Raw genomic sequence first — 14,813 nt, 5'->3', positions numbered from 1 at the left:
CCTTTAAATAAATGAGCACTAAATACAGGGGCTTTCTTCAAGTAATGAATGCAACTATTATGGACAGTTTGTAACCTGACAGTTCCCCACATGCACACATTGAAACAATGGAGTTTTGTGCTAAGGGGAGGCATATATAATGCCTCAGGATGTCTGGGAATGGCATAATTGTGCATATTGATGTCAAACAATGTCCCTTTTCTATGTTTCCATATATCTGGTCCTTTTTTTTTTTGAAAAAAACAAACTCATTTGTTTCTGGATATATACACAAACTGCCTTTGCACCATTTCAGATTCAATGTTCCTGCTGCCTGTTTTATGTACATTAAAGGCTTTTACCCTGTCAAACTGAGTTGAGTATTAGGCCTTTGTGCGTCTCTTTAGGCATGGGCAGCAGATGGAGCAAAGACCGCTGAGCCTCAAGCAGGAGCAGATAGTCATGTAGCTATTGTCTACCTCATATTACAACCTTGATTAGTCCAGCATCACGAGTGACACTGAATAGATTTGCATAATTGAAACTTGCATAATAGATGCCATTTTAACTATAACAGCCTTCCAGGATGACTGGGTCCTGGAAGAGAAGTAATCTGAGATAAATAAATAACATTTACAGATAACTGAGACTACAAATTAAAGATCAGAAATACATACGATTAACTGGACCATTGTATCCTCTGCCATATGATTTCTTAGTTTTCTGGACTTCCTCACTGCATCTTAAAACTAATCATTTTAATAATCTCTCTCCCTCCCTCTTTCTCTTAGTTTTCCCTTCCCTTACACATACACACAGACAGAGATCCAAATGTGCTAAATAATTTTTCAATTAAATGTCTAGGCTAGATTTAATGAAATCACTACTGCAATTAACAGTATAATAGCTTGCTTCCAACAAAGAGGGATGATTTTTGTTTTGTTGTGATTCCTTGAGGTTTTTGTAATTGAAGTTGCTAATTAGTACTGTTATTTAACTTTAAAAGCAATTAGAGACATGCCAGGGGTAAGATTTCAGAAGATTATATTTAAGAAAGCCTCACAGAAGCATAGTGATGAATATGCAAATTAACACACACACATAATAATAATAATAATAATAATAATAATAATATTAAAAACACACCCACACTTTTAGAACAAATGGTTGCTTGCAAAATATTTGTCACTAGGTTAGGAGGTTCAAATCGTAAATAGCTCTACTGACCTCTAGTGCTTGCTTTGTAATATTGCTCCAGAAAGCCAAACCAAGGCCCGAAGGGAAGAATAAAAAGCAATTAAAAGACTTGGTGTTTTTGAATAAATATGTAGATGAGTCAAATATTGTGTCCAGCTCAGCTTTCCAGATGATTCATAAAAGCCAAGCAAATGTTAATTAAGAAGAATGGAATGGATAAACTTATAAGTTGCATAGCTGGCCTTTTGTTGTTTCATGTGGATCTGTAGTATGTCATTAATGGTATCTAACTCCAGTTGTTTAAGCAGTAGCAATTTCTGCACATTTTCCCCCTAAATGAAACTGTTAGAATCTCTAATTTCTGATCACTCAGATGTAAGTGTTTATTTGTCTGGAAGGATCACCTCAGTGAATGATAGAAATGTAATTCACTAATTATCTTCTTGAAGGAAACAATTAGTAATTTGAGCAATTCTCTTTCCACAGTTAAAAAGTCCTTGAAAACTGCACAGATGGTGTTGTGGGAAAGGGCAATAGGCATGTGCTGTGTTAAATTACTCATTCCCACAAAGGAGAACAAATAATTTAATCAATTTTCTCCCTGATGCCAGACATCTTTGGAAATGATGCAGTTTGCAAGCTGGTTTCACAGGAAGAAGAAAGTCTCTATTGGTAAGACAGAGGGGCTTTCCTGTCGACCCCTGCATGAAATCTGGAAGGTAGAGGGGGAGATGAGTAAGGATCTTCTTTTAGCTTGGCTCCCCCTACCCTTCTAATAGTGTTCACAGGTGAGGATGGAAGCCTTTCCTTCCCACCTACCCATTCTCTTTGCAAATTTGGTAGAATGTTTGGGAAGCTGGGCAAGAGTTAGGGAAAGCTTTTGCTTTCCACAATCCTCTCTTGTCCACTCACTAACTTCTAGGCAAGACTTGGGAAGGCTATAGCATTATCACCTTGATGGTGATAATGTTCTGATGGCTGATTCATGATGATATAGACATTGTCATGGTGCACTAGCATAAGAAGAGATCACTTGGAAGGACAGGAAATAGGTCTGGGAAAAGTAGTAGTAGAGGTTCTCAAGCCTTTTCGAGGACTGGGGAAAAACAAATAAAAGACATGGGGAGGATTCACTTTGTTGGGAGTTTGAATATCTCACCCAACTCCCCCCCCACACACACACACACTTCTAGTATTAAAATATTCTTTCCATCTCTACAGGACAGGGCATCCACATAAGCCCTAATATTGCCAGACAAGTAAACTCTTCTTGTTTTCTTCCTGACTTGTTTTGGGCTAGATGTTCTGCAAAGGATTTGTATTGCCATTTATTAGATATGAATGCATACATGCCTGATTGCCTCCCACAATGGAAAAATCTGAGAAGGGAATTGTAATTGTGAACAAAACTATTGATATACTTTCCTGATCAAGAAAAATGAGCCTATGAGGGTTAGAAGGAAGGAAACCAACTATTAAATTTATGTTATATTGATATTTCACTTTAAGTTAAAAGCTTGGTCTAAAACCTTTTACAGAATGGAGCTAAAAAATGCCATGCATGATTTTACTGTCCTATCCTTTGTCTTTGTCTAATACCACATTAATCATTTAACACATTAAACATATTACCATAGTAAACTTGTGTACAGGATTCATAGAATGTTTATCCCTGTCCATTTATCTTTTCAAAACCTGCACTCAGAAAACTATGTGTCATGGATGGACAGGCTAACCCAATGTTTGCATTCATAGATGGGGAGGATAACTTTCAGCACAGTCATCAGCACATCATTTTTTCTTGTTGCTATAAAAGATTTACACACCTGGCTGCATTGCTGCTAAAACGTTGGTCAAACGTGGAGGAAGCACGCGTGTCTGGAAGCCAAGTGCACTTCCTCAATCATCAGGGAATCGTTGCTCCCTCTAGTGTCCCTGAATCATTGCAAGGGGAGCAGATTTCCTATAAATGCAAACTTTGTGTTGATAGGAAGTCCGATCCCCAGGAACAATTCAGGGATGCTAAGGAGGGAGTGACGTTTCCCTGATGATTGGGGAAGTGCGCTTGGCTTCCAGACATGCACACTACCTCCACCTTTTAAGGATGTTTGATGGACATTTTAGCAGCGATGCAGCCAGGTGTGGAAATATTCATTGTTGTTGGGTACAGTGCTGGTTGACTTGATACTAATTCCCACAATCATTCAGCCAGCTTGGCTGTGACCACAGTAGCTAGGGGATTCTGGGAAGTGTAGTCTGAAAAATAAACTTTTCATTCTCTAGATAAGCCATTGTATTACAGTGGTTAGAGAACTGGACTAGAAATTTGTTATTATTATTATTATTTTACGGTATTTATACCCCACCCTTAGCCCTAAAGGCTCTCAGAGCGGCTTACAATTATTATTTGTAATGTCTGTAAAGTGCACAGTAGACCTTGGGTAAACCAATGTACTTCAGTGTAACTTACCGTATAGGGTTGTTCTAAGATTAACAGGTTAAGAGGAAAAGCCACTCAACTTAGTTTGGGTTTTTTTGGAGAAAAGGTACATTATAAAGGTGCACAATCAATACAGAAAATCATCCTGTGAGCACTCAGGTAGGTCAACTCTCTTGCCTCACCTGCCCCAGGCATATAAATTACCAGCTCATCAAGAACTAATTTTAGAGTTGTTGTTTTTTAAAAATAGAAACGATGTTCCTGATATAAATCAAAATTGCTTTTGCGGTTGACAATGAAGAATCCACTTTCATACTCTGTAAATGAACATCTCAGAACTTGGAAAGGTATTTTCTTGATTGTATATTTGTGTGTGTGTGTATTCTCCAGGCATCTTGTTCTGTGCCTACAAATGCCCAACAGGACTAGAGAGTTCAAAAGCAACTGGCACAAGGAAAGCAACAAAGAAAGGAGTCAGATTCAGGCAGTGGTGTCCCCAGACAGTGTGTCACCAGATGTGGAGAGCAGGGCTTCTGGAGGCAGGACTTCTGGGGCAGGGCCAAAAAGGCACTCTCCACCTTGTTGCTGTGGCACTTAAAATGGTACTGCAGCAGTGAGGTGGGGGCCATGCTTGGCCCTCAGAGCAGTCCCCCAGCTTTCTGTGTGTGGGATCCTGAAGACAGTCTCCTCCCCGCCCCAGCCTTCTGAGTCCCACAGGGCTATGGCTACACAGGATCCGGAAGGCAGCCTCCTCTCCTCCCCGCCCCCGGCTTTCTGAGTCCCATGTGGCCATGGCTGCATGGGACCCAGAAGGCAACCTCCTGCCACAGCCTTCTGAATCTCACATGGCCATAGCTGCACTGAACCCAGAAGGCAGCTGCCCTCCTCCCCCTCCCCAGGAGTGTTCTACCCCACCTAGTGACACTCCTCTTTGGTGTGGCCTGCACCACGACACCCCCCCCCCCCCCCATGACACCACTGAAAATAGGACAGGTCAGTACACAAAGGCATTGAACAGGCAAAAGAAGTTACCAGTAAAACTGACAAGGTCACATAAAGAGATAATTATCCTACCAGTTATTAATTCAAGCAGGGAAGAAGCAAAGGAGAAATATGGGAAACATGCCAAGGGCCACAGAAATTGGTGAAGTCCAAGAAAAGGCATATAGGAATTCAGGAAGCAGAAATCATAGTTGGACAGAATCCAGTTAGGGACTTAAGCACATGCACTGTCTATACGTTTCTTATTGGAAGTAAGTCTCTTTTTGGGGGGCATGGGTTACACAAACCTATCCTCCATCCCCTTGTATCTTGTTCAAATTCTCCCCCTGCCAGCATCTGCCCAGCCCAGAGGCCAGCAAGAATAGCAGGAGGAACAAGGTAAGGAGTTAACACAAAGACGGGAAAATAGGCCACAAGGGGAAGGGAAAGAAGAGTGTGTTCCATTTAGGAATTGTCTAGGTGTCAAGCTTCTCCAGGGCTTACAGATGTCAAGGTGGGTGGAGAGCTGTGGACATACAGTGAAATGCTCCTTTGCTTGATCCAGGATCCTTGCTGTTGGCTCCAACAACCTGGCATCTCATGAGCATGTGTTTATAAGCAACTTTCTGGAGGATTGCAGCCTCTACTGAACATGCCGCATTCTCCTCGGTCAATTTCTGTGAGATTCTCAAGAGGTTTTTTTGCAGCTGACTTCTTTCAAACTGGATCTTCTGATGCCAAGTTTCATGGCATTGTCTCTTCCATTGCTCACAATCCACAGTAGCTTTTGAAGGAAATAGATGCTTTCTAAAAGACTTTGATGTTTATCACACTATACTCTTAAAGTGCTACAATTCCACTTTGACTCCTCTAGCTGCCTCCTGTTGCATTCTGGTATTTGCAGTTTTAAGGAGGGGTATTTAGAATTCTCAGGCAGAGAAGTTCTCTGCCTGAGAATTCTAAATACCCCTCCTTAAAACTGCCAATCCCAGAATGCAACAGGAGGCAGCTAGAGGAGTTAAAGTGGAATTGTAGCACTTTAAGAGTATAGTGTGATAAACATCCTAGTGTCAGCCTGTGGGTGGAGCTAGGGTGCAGCATCCACATGCTGGTTGGCCTAGCCCTGCCCCAAGGGCACAATTTTGGCATGTGCTGGTCTACACGGCACGTGCCATCATGGAGCCTCTCCAGTGCTGTGTCCAAATGGTGCACCATGGCAGAGGCGTCATAAAGCTGCGCCACCGCAGCTATGGCATCCCTTGGAGGAAGCAAAAAGGAGCCGCTTTCTGCGGCTCCTTTTTGCGCTCTCCAGTGGCTGGATCGGAGCCACAGCATGGGGTTGCTGTGGCCCCGATCCAGCTAGGAACGGGGTGGCTGTATGCCGCCCATCTGTAAAGTCCCATAGTCTATAATTTCATTGTCCATGCTGTCAGCCAGACACCCAGTTCATCCTCTGATTCCTTCTGCTGGACCCTGTCACCTAGCTCTTTTAGGGGTTTTCTGCCCCGGAAGCAGGCTATGGCAACCACACACCATGGCCTGCACACGGAACCAAAAGAAGCCCCAAAATGCACTTCTTTTTGTGCCATAGAAGGGGTGCCATAGCTGTCGTGGCACGGTGTTATGATGCCCCTTGTGCACGGTGCTGTTTGGGCGCCGCGCATCAGGGACGTCATTGTAGCGCACCACGTGTATACGGGTGCACACCAAGATGGTGCCTTGGCAGAGGAAGAAGGGCTTGGAGCATGTGAATGCTCAGCCCTTCTTCAGCCCTACCCCACAGTCAGGCCAGCACAAAGTGCCGGTCTGTACTGCCTCTTAGTCCTTTGATGCAGACTTCTCCAACCGGGTAAAGCATGACAGCTATCCCATATGAGTCCACTAGATGGCTCACAGTTTAAACTGGCAGGTCTAACATTCATCAGGAAGCTATGTAAGTGGGAGCTCTTTTGACACTTTCTGTGTAAGCATATAATTGCAGTAATAAAAAAGTTAAATAGTGTTAGTTAGTGAAATTGGTTGTGCCCTTGGTGCTGGACCACCAAGCTAGTAAATGTTATGAATAGAAACTTTTCAGAAGGTACAGAAGCAGTGCTTGGAATCCATTTACGGATCTATTTATACAAATTATATTTGTAGAAAACCAAAACTGGGGAGTATGCAATGTGATCTGCAAAACAAAAAACAAAAACTGGAGACATGTTTCAAGATGATAGCTTTATTGCTGAAAAGCTTTTTTTTTTTAATAATAATCATAAAGCTACTATCCTTTGAACATCATGAGATATGATCCCAGTTATTTCTGTCAAATGGTTTTGTACAATTCACCTTGAAAATCATAATAATAAAACCTAATTGCCAGTCAATAAAATTTAAATATGCAGATGTCTCTCTCTCCCACCGTTCCCATCCTACCTAAAATAGGAGTGTTCTTCAGATTCTGATCAAACGTGAATCCAGAACACAGATGGCTCCACTGCTAAAGAGCTCTAGTGCTAGAGTTTAAGAAGTATGCTACAGCTCTCTAGCAGAGAATTCTAAGTAATCCACCAAACTACAAATCCCAGGATTGGTATTAAAGCACTATTAATCTGCTATTACAGTATAGTGTAGGTACATTATGTGTGTGCATGCACATGTACTGTATATGTATGCATGTCTGTATGTTTATGCATATAGACGGTGCAAGATGTTTATGTGTAAATTAGGGTTGCTAGTTCAACATCATTCCAGTCCTTGAGGATTAAACACCAAAACCTGAAATTTAGGGATTGCCCTTGGTGATGCTATCAAATGTTACACTTTAGGTATTGATCTCACTTGCTTACTGCTTGCCATTCAAAGAGGGGGAGAGAGAGAGAGAGAGAGAAAGAGAGGAAAAAGGAGAAACATAGGCGCGTTACAGACGGGCCCATGAGGCGCCATCGTTACGCGTGAGGGGCGGCACTTCCTGACGCGCTTTGCCCCTTACGCGTAACGAGTGAGTCAAAATGGCAGCGCCCTATACAGATGGGCACTGCCATTTTGACATTGTGGATGCATAGCGTCCGGACGTCGCGCGGTGGAAGTTACGCCATGAGTGCATGCCTCGTGCCTTGCGGCGCCACTTCCAGGACACAAAGAAGCGCCATTTTGGTGCTTCTTTCTTGCTGCACCCGGGAACCGCGCGGTTTGGCTGCTGTGGTTCCCGGACGCAGCAACCGGCAGCGGTGTGAGACTGCCCGTTTTGGGTGGTCTGTAACGCACCATACTTTCCTGACTGAACATTAAGACAGAAACTGTAGCTAAATAGGATGCTCCCAGATTAAGGTGAAATAATGGGATTATTCCTTCTCACTTAGGGAGACAAGCTAAGGAACACTTAATGCAGCTGACTTGCTTCTAGTCAAAAGACAGGTAATAAAATTTCAAATTAATTACCAACAAACCACTTCCCTTGTTATTTTTCTGGGGAAATCTACTTTTTGTTGCTAATGGGGTTGAAATTTTATTACTTGTCTTTTATTGCCCTTGGTCCCTAGACATAAATTCCTATATAATATATCCATTCTGCCACCTGGTGGAGTTGCAGAAAATGACAATTTCAGAATAACATTTACCTTACTTTGCAAAATATTTGGATGAAAATATGTACATAAGGTGTACTACCGTTTTAAATTAATTGTTTAAAAATATTAAAATCACAGAAAAAATCCAAAGGATAACATATCCCCACTGAGGAACAAATCTGAAAGCAAGTGAAAGTAATGATTAAACACATTCCTCTTTAGAATGAATTGTTAGTGCAGTAGTATTAAATTAAATCTATTTAATGCAAAAGCAAGAATGTATTCCCTAAGGGAGAAATCTAAGGAGCTATAGTTTCTCCACGTAACTGATTATCATGGAGCATTACAGTTGAATTTGAGGAAACAGAGACAATGCACATGCTCTCCCATGATATTTCCCCTTGTGGATCAGGTATTTTTTTTCCAAATTGGAAATCTTCTGCCAAGTGGATTTAGGGGGGTGAGGGTGGGTTGAGGGTTTGGACTGTATATTTTAATCTTGTAAGCTGCCTCAATTGCATTTTGTAGAGAGGCGGGATATAAATAAATTTTATTATTATTATTATTATTATTAGGTATGGATTTCCAAGGGACTATGTTGCAGTAATGTATGTGTGCACATATGTGTGTGCGATGATTGAAAGACTGTAGAGAGCTTCATCCACCTCATCCATATCCTCTCTTTCCCCATTTTAATTTCTGATTGTCATCCAGGTATGATTTTCCCTGCTGCTGAACAGATGGCTGTGTTTAGTAATGATTAGCATAACCCTCTTTCTCCACTGTAGACTTATGTTTTGTGTCACCTCTTCCACCTGGCACAGATAGATTGGATTTGTGACATTTCATGGTTAACTACACAGGGGCTATACACAAGCTAAGAACCCTCGGGTCTGGTGAGGTGTGGTGGAGAGACCTATTTTCACCATGTCAACATGGCACTTTATTATGTAATTCTGTTTCCCCTATATCCTTCCTAGCCCTAATTGTTCACTATACAAGCACAGTGCCCTTTTATATAATTCTATTTTTTCTGCATTTTCCCTCATGTTAACCATGACTCTTACCTGTCATGCCCAGCCTGGAAGATGGCTTGGAGGACTCAGAGGATGAGCTAGAGCCTCTGGGATCTGAACCTATAACGGAGGAGCCAGAGCCCCAGGGGCTTGAACCTGTAATGGAGGAGCCAGAGGCTGGCCCTAGTTCTGCTGGAGCAGAGTCTGTGGCCCCTCCAGAGGTTCAGCAGTCAAGTTTGCCTGGTGCCGAGGCTGTGGACATGGAGGAGGATCTGGGCAGTGTGCCTACCTTCAATGAGCGTCGAGCAGAAAGAGAGGGCCTTCGAAGATCTCGGAGGCTTTATCAGAAGCGTCTTCGCAATCAGGCACAGCTGAAGGCCAGCTCCTTGCCTTTATAAACACCTGGAGCATGTGTGGTTCTTTGCCAGTGGATATCTGACTCTTTTAGAGGAAAGACTCTGTCTCTGGCTCCTTGGCTTCTTGTCTTGAATACCCGGAAACCTTGACCTTGGACTGCTTCATCGACCTGCCTATCTGTTGCCCTGAACCTCGGACTGTCTGACAATTCTCTTGGTAATCCCTTTTGGTAAAGCTACTGCATCTCTCTAGGACTGACTTTGCTGTGCTGGGAGAGGGTTGTTTGTTTGGGAACTAGCTGCCTTATCAGCCTTTGGCTGCTTTCCCGGACAAAATATCCACTGGCCTTGTAATTAGGCTGATAGCAGCATCATGGCAAGCGAACAAGCTCTGGCCGAGATGATGCAGATGAATTTGCAGCTTTCTGCTCAGGTGCAGCAATTGACTGAGACTGTAGCTGCTATGCAGAATCAAGGGAACCCTTCTGCTCCTGAACGCCGACGGAAATGTTTTGCTTCCCTTCCTGATAAATTCCAGGGAGACGCTACGATGCTGGACAGTTTTCTTGCTAATTGCAAGTTACATTTTAAGCTCCGGAGGGAAGATTTTCCTGATGATTCCCATAAGGTGGCTTTTATAATTAGTTTGCTTTCTGGGCCTGCCAGCAAATGGGCTACCCCTTACCTGAACCAGGACAGCCCCCTCCTCAATAGTCTGCAAGACTTTATTGCAGAAATGCAAGCCACCTGGGGGAATCCTGTAAAGGCTGAGTCTGCAGAATGTCAGATCCAGGCTCTTCGCCAAGGGACAGGAACTGTAGCTGAGTACTCCACCAACTTCCGCTTGCTTGCTCAGGACTTGACATGGAATGATAGTGCTTTGCAGACTCAGTTTCGGGCAGGGCTCTCTGAAGCTGTGCTGGATGAATTGGCACGCTCTGAGCCTCCTGATTCTCTGAGCTTGTTGATTGCACAAGCTACCCGATTGGACTGCCGCCAATCTGCTCGTAGACAAGCTCGTCAGAATGCCCTTCCACCTCTGCCGCGTCCTGCTCGACCAGCTCCTGCAGTATTACCTGTGGCTGTTCCCTCTCAGCCAACTGAGGAACCTATGCAGCTGGGAGGAGCACGACCACGGCTCACCGCTACAGAGAAGGAGCGCAGGAGGAGGGAGGGTCTTTGCCTATACTGCGGCCTCCATGGACATTTTGCTCGGGAATGCCCTGCTAAGGGACGCCGACCCACCCCGCAGGGAAACGGATCCTCCCAGGTGTAGAGAGGGTTCACCACCTGGGATTGTCCCTCGAACCCACTTCATCCACATCAGCTTCCAGGAAGGACCCTTTGCTAGTGGCCGCCAACCTGAGGCTCCCCTCCATGGAGCTCCTTCCTGTGGGAGCCATGATCGACTCCGGAGCTTCCAGCTGTTTTATGGATCTGAGCTTTGCTCAACGTCATCACATCCCACTGGAGGCTCTGGCTGAGCCCAGGCTGGTGGAGACTATTGATGGACGGCTCCTCCGGTCTGGTCCTGTGACGCACCAGACCCCCGTGCTCCACCTCGAGATCCAGGGCCATGTGGAGCAGATCCGGTTCTTGCTGGCCGCAGTCCCGCACTTCCCTTTGGTTTTGGGCATGTCGTGGCTCTCGAAGCACGACCCACACATATCCTGGTCTCGGAGGGAACTTCTTTTTGGCTCGGAATATTGTCAGGAGCACTGCTGGCCAGACCGGATCCCGGCTGCAGTGGCTGCGGAGGCTCAGGAGTGTTCGGTGGTGTTGCCAGAGAAATACCGGGACTTTGCCGATGTCTTTGATAAGAAGGAGGCAGACCGGCTCCCTCCACACCGCCCTTATGACTGTGCCATCGACCTGGTGCCAGGGGCCCCTATTCCAGCGGGGCGACTCTACTCCCTCTCGGAGCCTGAGCTGGCAGCTCTGAGGGACTTTCTGGAGAAGAATCTGCAGAGAGGGTTCATCCGCCCCTCCAAGTCCCCTGCTGGGGCCCCTGTACTGTTCGTGTGCAAGAAGTGTGGGGAGTTGCGCCTCTGCAACGATTACCGGGCCCTCAACAAGATCACCATCCGGAACCGGTACCCCCTGCCTTTGATCCCAGAGCTGCTAGAGCGGTTGCGCCACGCCAAGGTGTTTACCAAGCTGGACCTCCGTGGGGCGTACAATTTGGTGCGGATCCGGGCGGGGGACGAGTGGAAGACAGCCTTTCAGACCCGGTATGGGCATTACGAGTACACCATGATGCCCTTTGGACTATGTAATGCTCCAGCTGTTTTTCAACATTTTGTGAACGATGTCTTCCGGGACTATTTGGACCATTTTGTTATAATTTACTTGGATGACTTTTTGATTTACTCTCCAAGCCAGGCCGCCCATGATGCCCACGTCCGTGCTGTTCTCCAGAGGCTCCGGGAGCACAGGCTTTACGCAAAGTTGGAGAAGTGTGCCTTCGACCTCCACGAGGTGGACTTCCTGGGTTACCGTGTCTCTGCTCAAGGTGTGGCCATGGACACATCCAAGGTGGAGTCGGTGCTATCTTGGCAACCTCCTCGTAACAGGAAGGATGTTCAGAGGTTCCTAGGGTTTGCAAACTTCTATCGGAAGTTCATCAAGGACTACGCCACCCTAGTGAGCCCTATCTCTCGACTGTTGCGAGGGAAGACCCGGTTCGAGTGGACAGCTGCTGCACAGAAGTCCTTCGAGGTTCTGAAGGTGAAGTTTACGTCAGCCCCGATCCTGCAACACCCTGACCCGCGCACACCCTTTGTCCTGGAAGCAGATGCCTCTGATGTTGCCATAGGGGCTGTATTGCTTCAGCCAACGGGGCCCAAGGCGCACCTGTTGCCCTGCGCCTTTTACTCCCGACAGCTCACCACCCCAGAGCTTAATTACACCATCTGGGAGAAGGAGCTGTTGGCAATCAAGGCGGCCTTTGAGACCTGGCGGCATTTGCTGGAGGGAGCGGCTCACCCAGTCTGGGTGCACACGGATCACCGGAACTTGGAGCACCTACAGACAGTGAGGAAGCTCTCCCAGAGGCAGCAGCGATGGTCATCGTTCTTTGCCCGCTTCAACTTCCAGCTTCAATATGTGCCTCGAGCCCAGAACCGACAGGCCGACGCTCTCTCCCGGAAGCCAGAGTATGATACAGACCCAGAGGGGGAGATTCTGTCCACGATTCTGCGTCCAGAGAACTTCGCCGCTGCTCTGAGGGAGGCTACACTGCTGGACCAGATCCGGAAACTCCAGGGCCAGGACCCATTTGTGGCACAGCATTCGGCGGAGGGGGACACCTCTCCCTTCGTGATGCGGGATGGCTTGCTTTACCACCGGGATCGCCTTTATGTGCCAGCAGGTCCTTGTAGAGAGACGGTCTTGCAGCTTTGTCATGACTCGAAATCGGCTGGGCATTTTGGCTTTTGTAAAACCCTGCACCTCCTCACCCGGGAGTTTTGGTGGCCTCGAGTCCGGGCAGAGGTGGCTCAGTACGTGGCCACTTGCCCAGTGTGTCACCGGGCTAAAGACCATAGGGGACGACCTGCAGGTTTGTTGCTGCCTTTGCCAACACCAGCAGGGCCTTGGAAGTTAGTATCTATGGACTTTATCATGGACCTGCCCCCCTCTGCTGGTTGCACTACCATTTGGGTGGTGGTGGACCTTTTTTCCAAGATGGCCCACTTCGTACCCTGCGTTGGCCTCCCCACGGCGAAAGAGACGGCCCGGATGTTCATCCAGCATGTCTTCCGGCTTCATGGCCTTCCCGAGGGTGTGATTTCAGACCGCGGTACCCAGTTCACCGCCCGCTTCTGGACCAGCTTGCTCCGCCTCCTGGACATTGCGCCTCACCTGTCCTCGGCACATCACCCTGAGTCAGATGGTCAGACGGAGAGGACCAACGGGACCCTGGAGCAGTATCTCCGCTGCTATGCCAGCTACCGGCAGGACAACTGGGTCGACTTGCTCCCGCTGGCCGAGTTCGCCTACAACAACTCGGTCCATGCCTCGACCCAGCAGACCCCCTTCTTTGCCACTGGGGGCTTCCATCCTCGAGGATTCCCTGCTGTGGCTCCTGTTTCAACGGTCCCAGCGGCAGATCAGTGGCTCCAGGAACTCCGAGCGGCACAGTCCCTGCTGAAAGAACAGCTTGATGTAGCCAAGGAGGCGTATAAACGGGGAGCGGATCGGCGACGTCAAGAAGGTCCACCGTTGCACGTGGGGGATTCAGTCTGGCTGTCCACAAGACACCTTCCTCTGCAGCGGTCGTGTCGCAAGTTGGATGCCCGGTTCGTGGGGCCATATAAAATTGTGGCCCAGATTAATCCTGTGGCTTTTCGGCTCCAGCTTCCCCGGACATGGCGGATCCACCCAGTCTTCCACCGCTCCTTGCTGCTCCCTGCCTCAGGGGTTCGGCCGGATACGGGTTCAACTCCTCCGCCTGATCCAGTCCTGGTGAATGGGGAAGAGGAATTTGAGGTGGCTGAGATTTTGGACTCCCGTCGACATCGGGGTCGCCTCCAGTATCTAATTGACTGGGTTGGCTATGGGCCAGAGGAGCGCTCCTGGGAGGATGCCTCAGATGTTCATGCCCCTCGTCTGGTTCAGGCCTTCCATCGTCGCTTCCCTGACCGGCCTCGTCCTCCTCAGGGTGAGAGGGAGATTGATGAGAGGGGGAGTAATGTCATGCCCAGCCTGGAAGATGGCTTGGAGGACTCAGAGGATGAGCTAGAGCCTCTGGGATCTGAACCTATAACGGAGGAGCCAGAGCCCCAGGGGCTTGAACCTGTAATGGAGGAGCCAGAGGCTGGCCCTAGTTCTGCTGGAGCAGAGTCTGTGGCCCCTCCAGAGGTTCAGCAGTCAAGTTTGCCTGGTGCCGAGGCTGTGGACATGGAGGAGGATCTGGGCAGTGTGCCTACCTTCAATGAGCGTCGAGCAGAAAGAGAGGGCCTTCGAAGATCTCGGAGGCTTTATCAGAAGCGTCTTCGCAATCAGGCACAGCTGAAGGCCAGCTCCTTGCCTTTATAAACACCTGGAGCATGTGTGGTTCTTTGCCAGTGGATATCTGACTCTTTTAGAGGAAAGACTCTGTCTCTGGCTCCTTGGCTTCTTGTCTTGAATACCCGGAAACCTTGACCTTGGACTGCTTCATCGACCTGCCTATCTGTTGCCCTGAACCTCGGACTGTCTGACAATTCTCTTGGTAATCCCTTTTGGTAAAGCTACTGCATCTCTCTAGGACTGACTTTGCTGTGCTGGGAGAGGGTTGTTTGTTTGGGAACTAGCT

Source organism: Sceloporus occidentalis, unplaced genomic scaffold, assembly GCF_023333645.1.
Source record: "Sceloporus occidentalis isolate IW3139 unplaced genomic scaffold, rSceOcc1.0.p SCAF_5, whole genome shotgun sequence".
NCBI classification, from domain to species: Eukaryota; Metazoa; Chordata; class Lepidosauria; order Squamata; family Phrynosomatidae; genus Sceloporus; species Sceloporus occidentalis.
Note: the sequence above shows the minus strand (reverse complement) of the source record.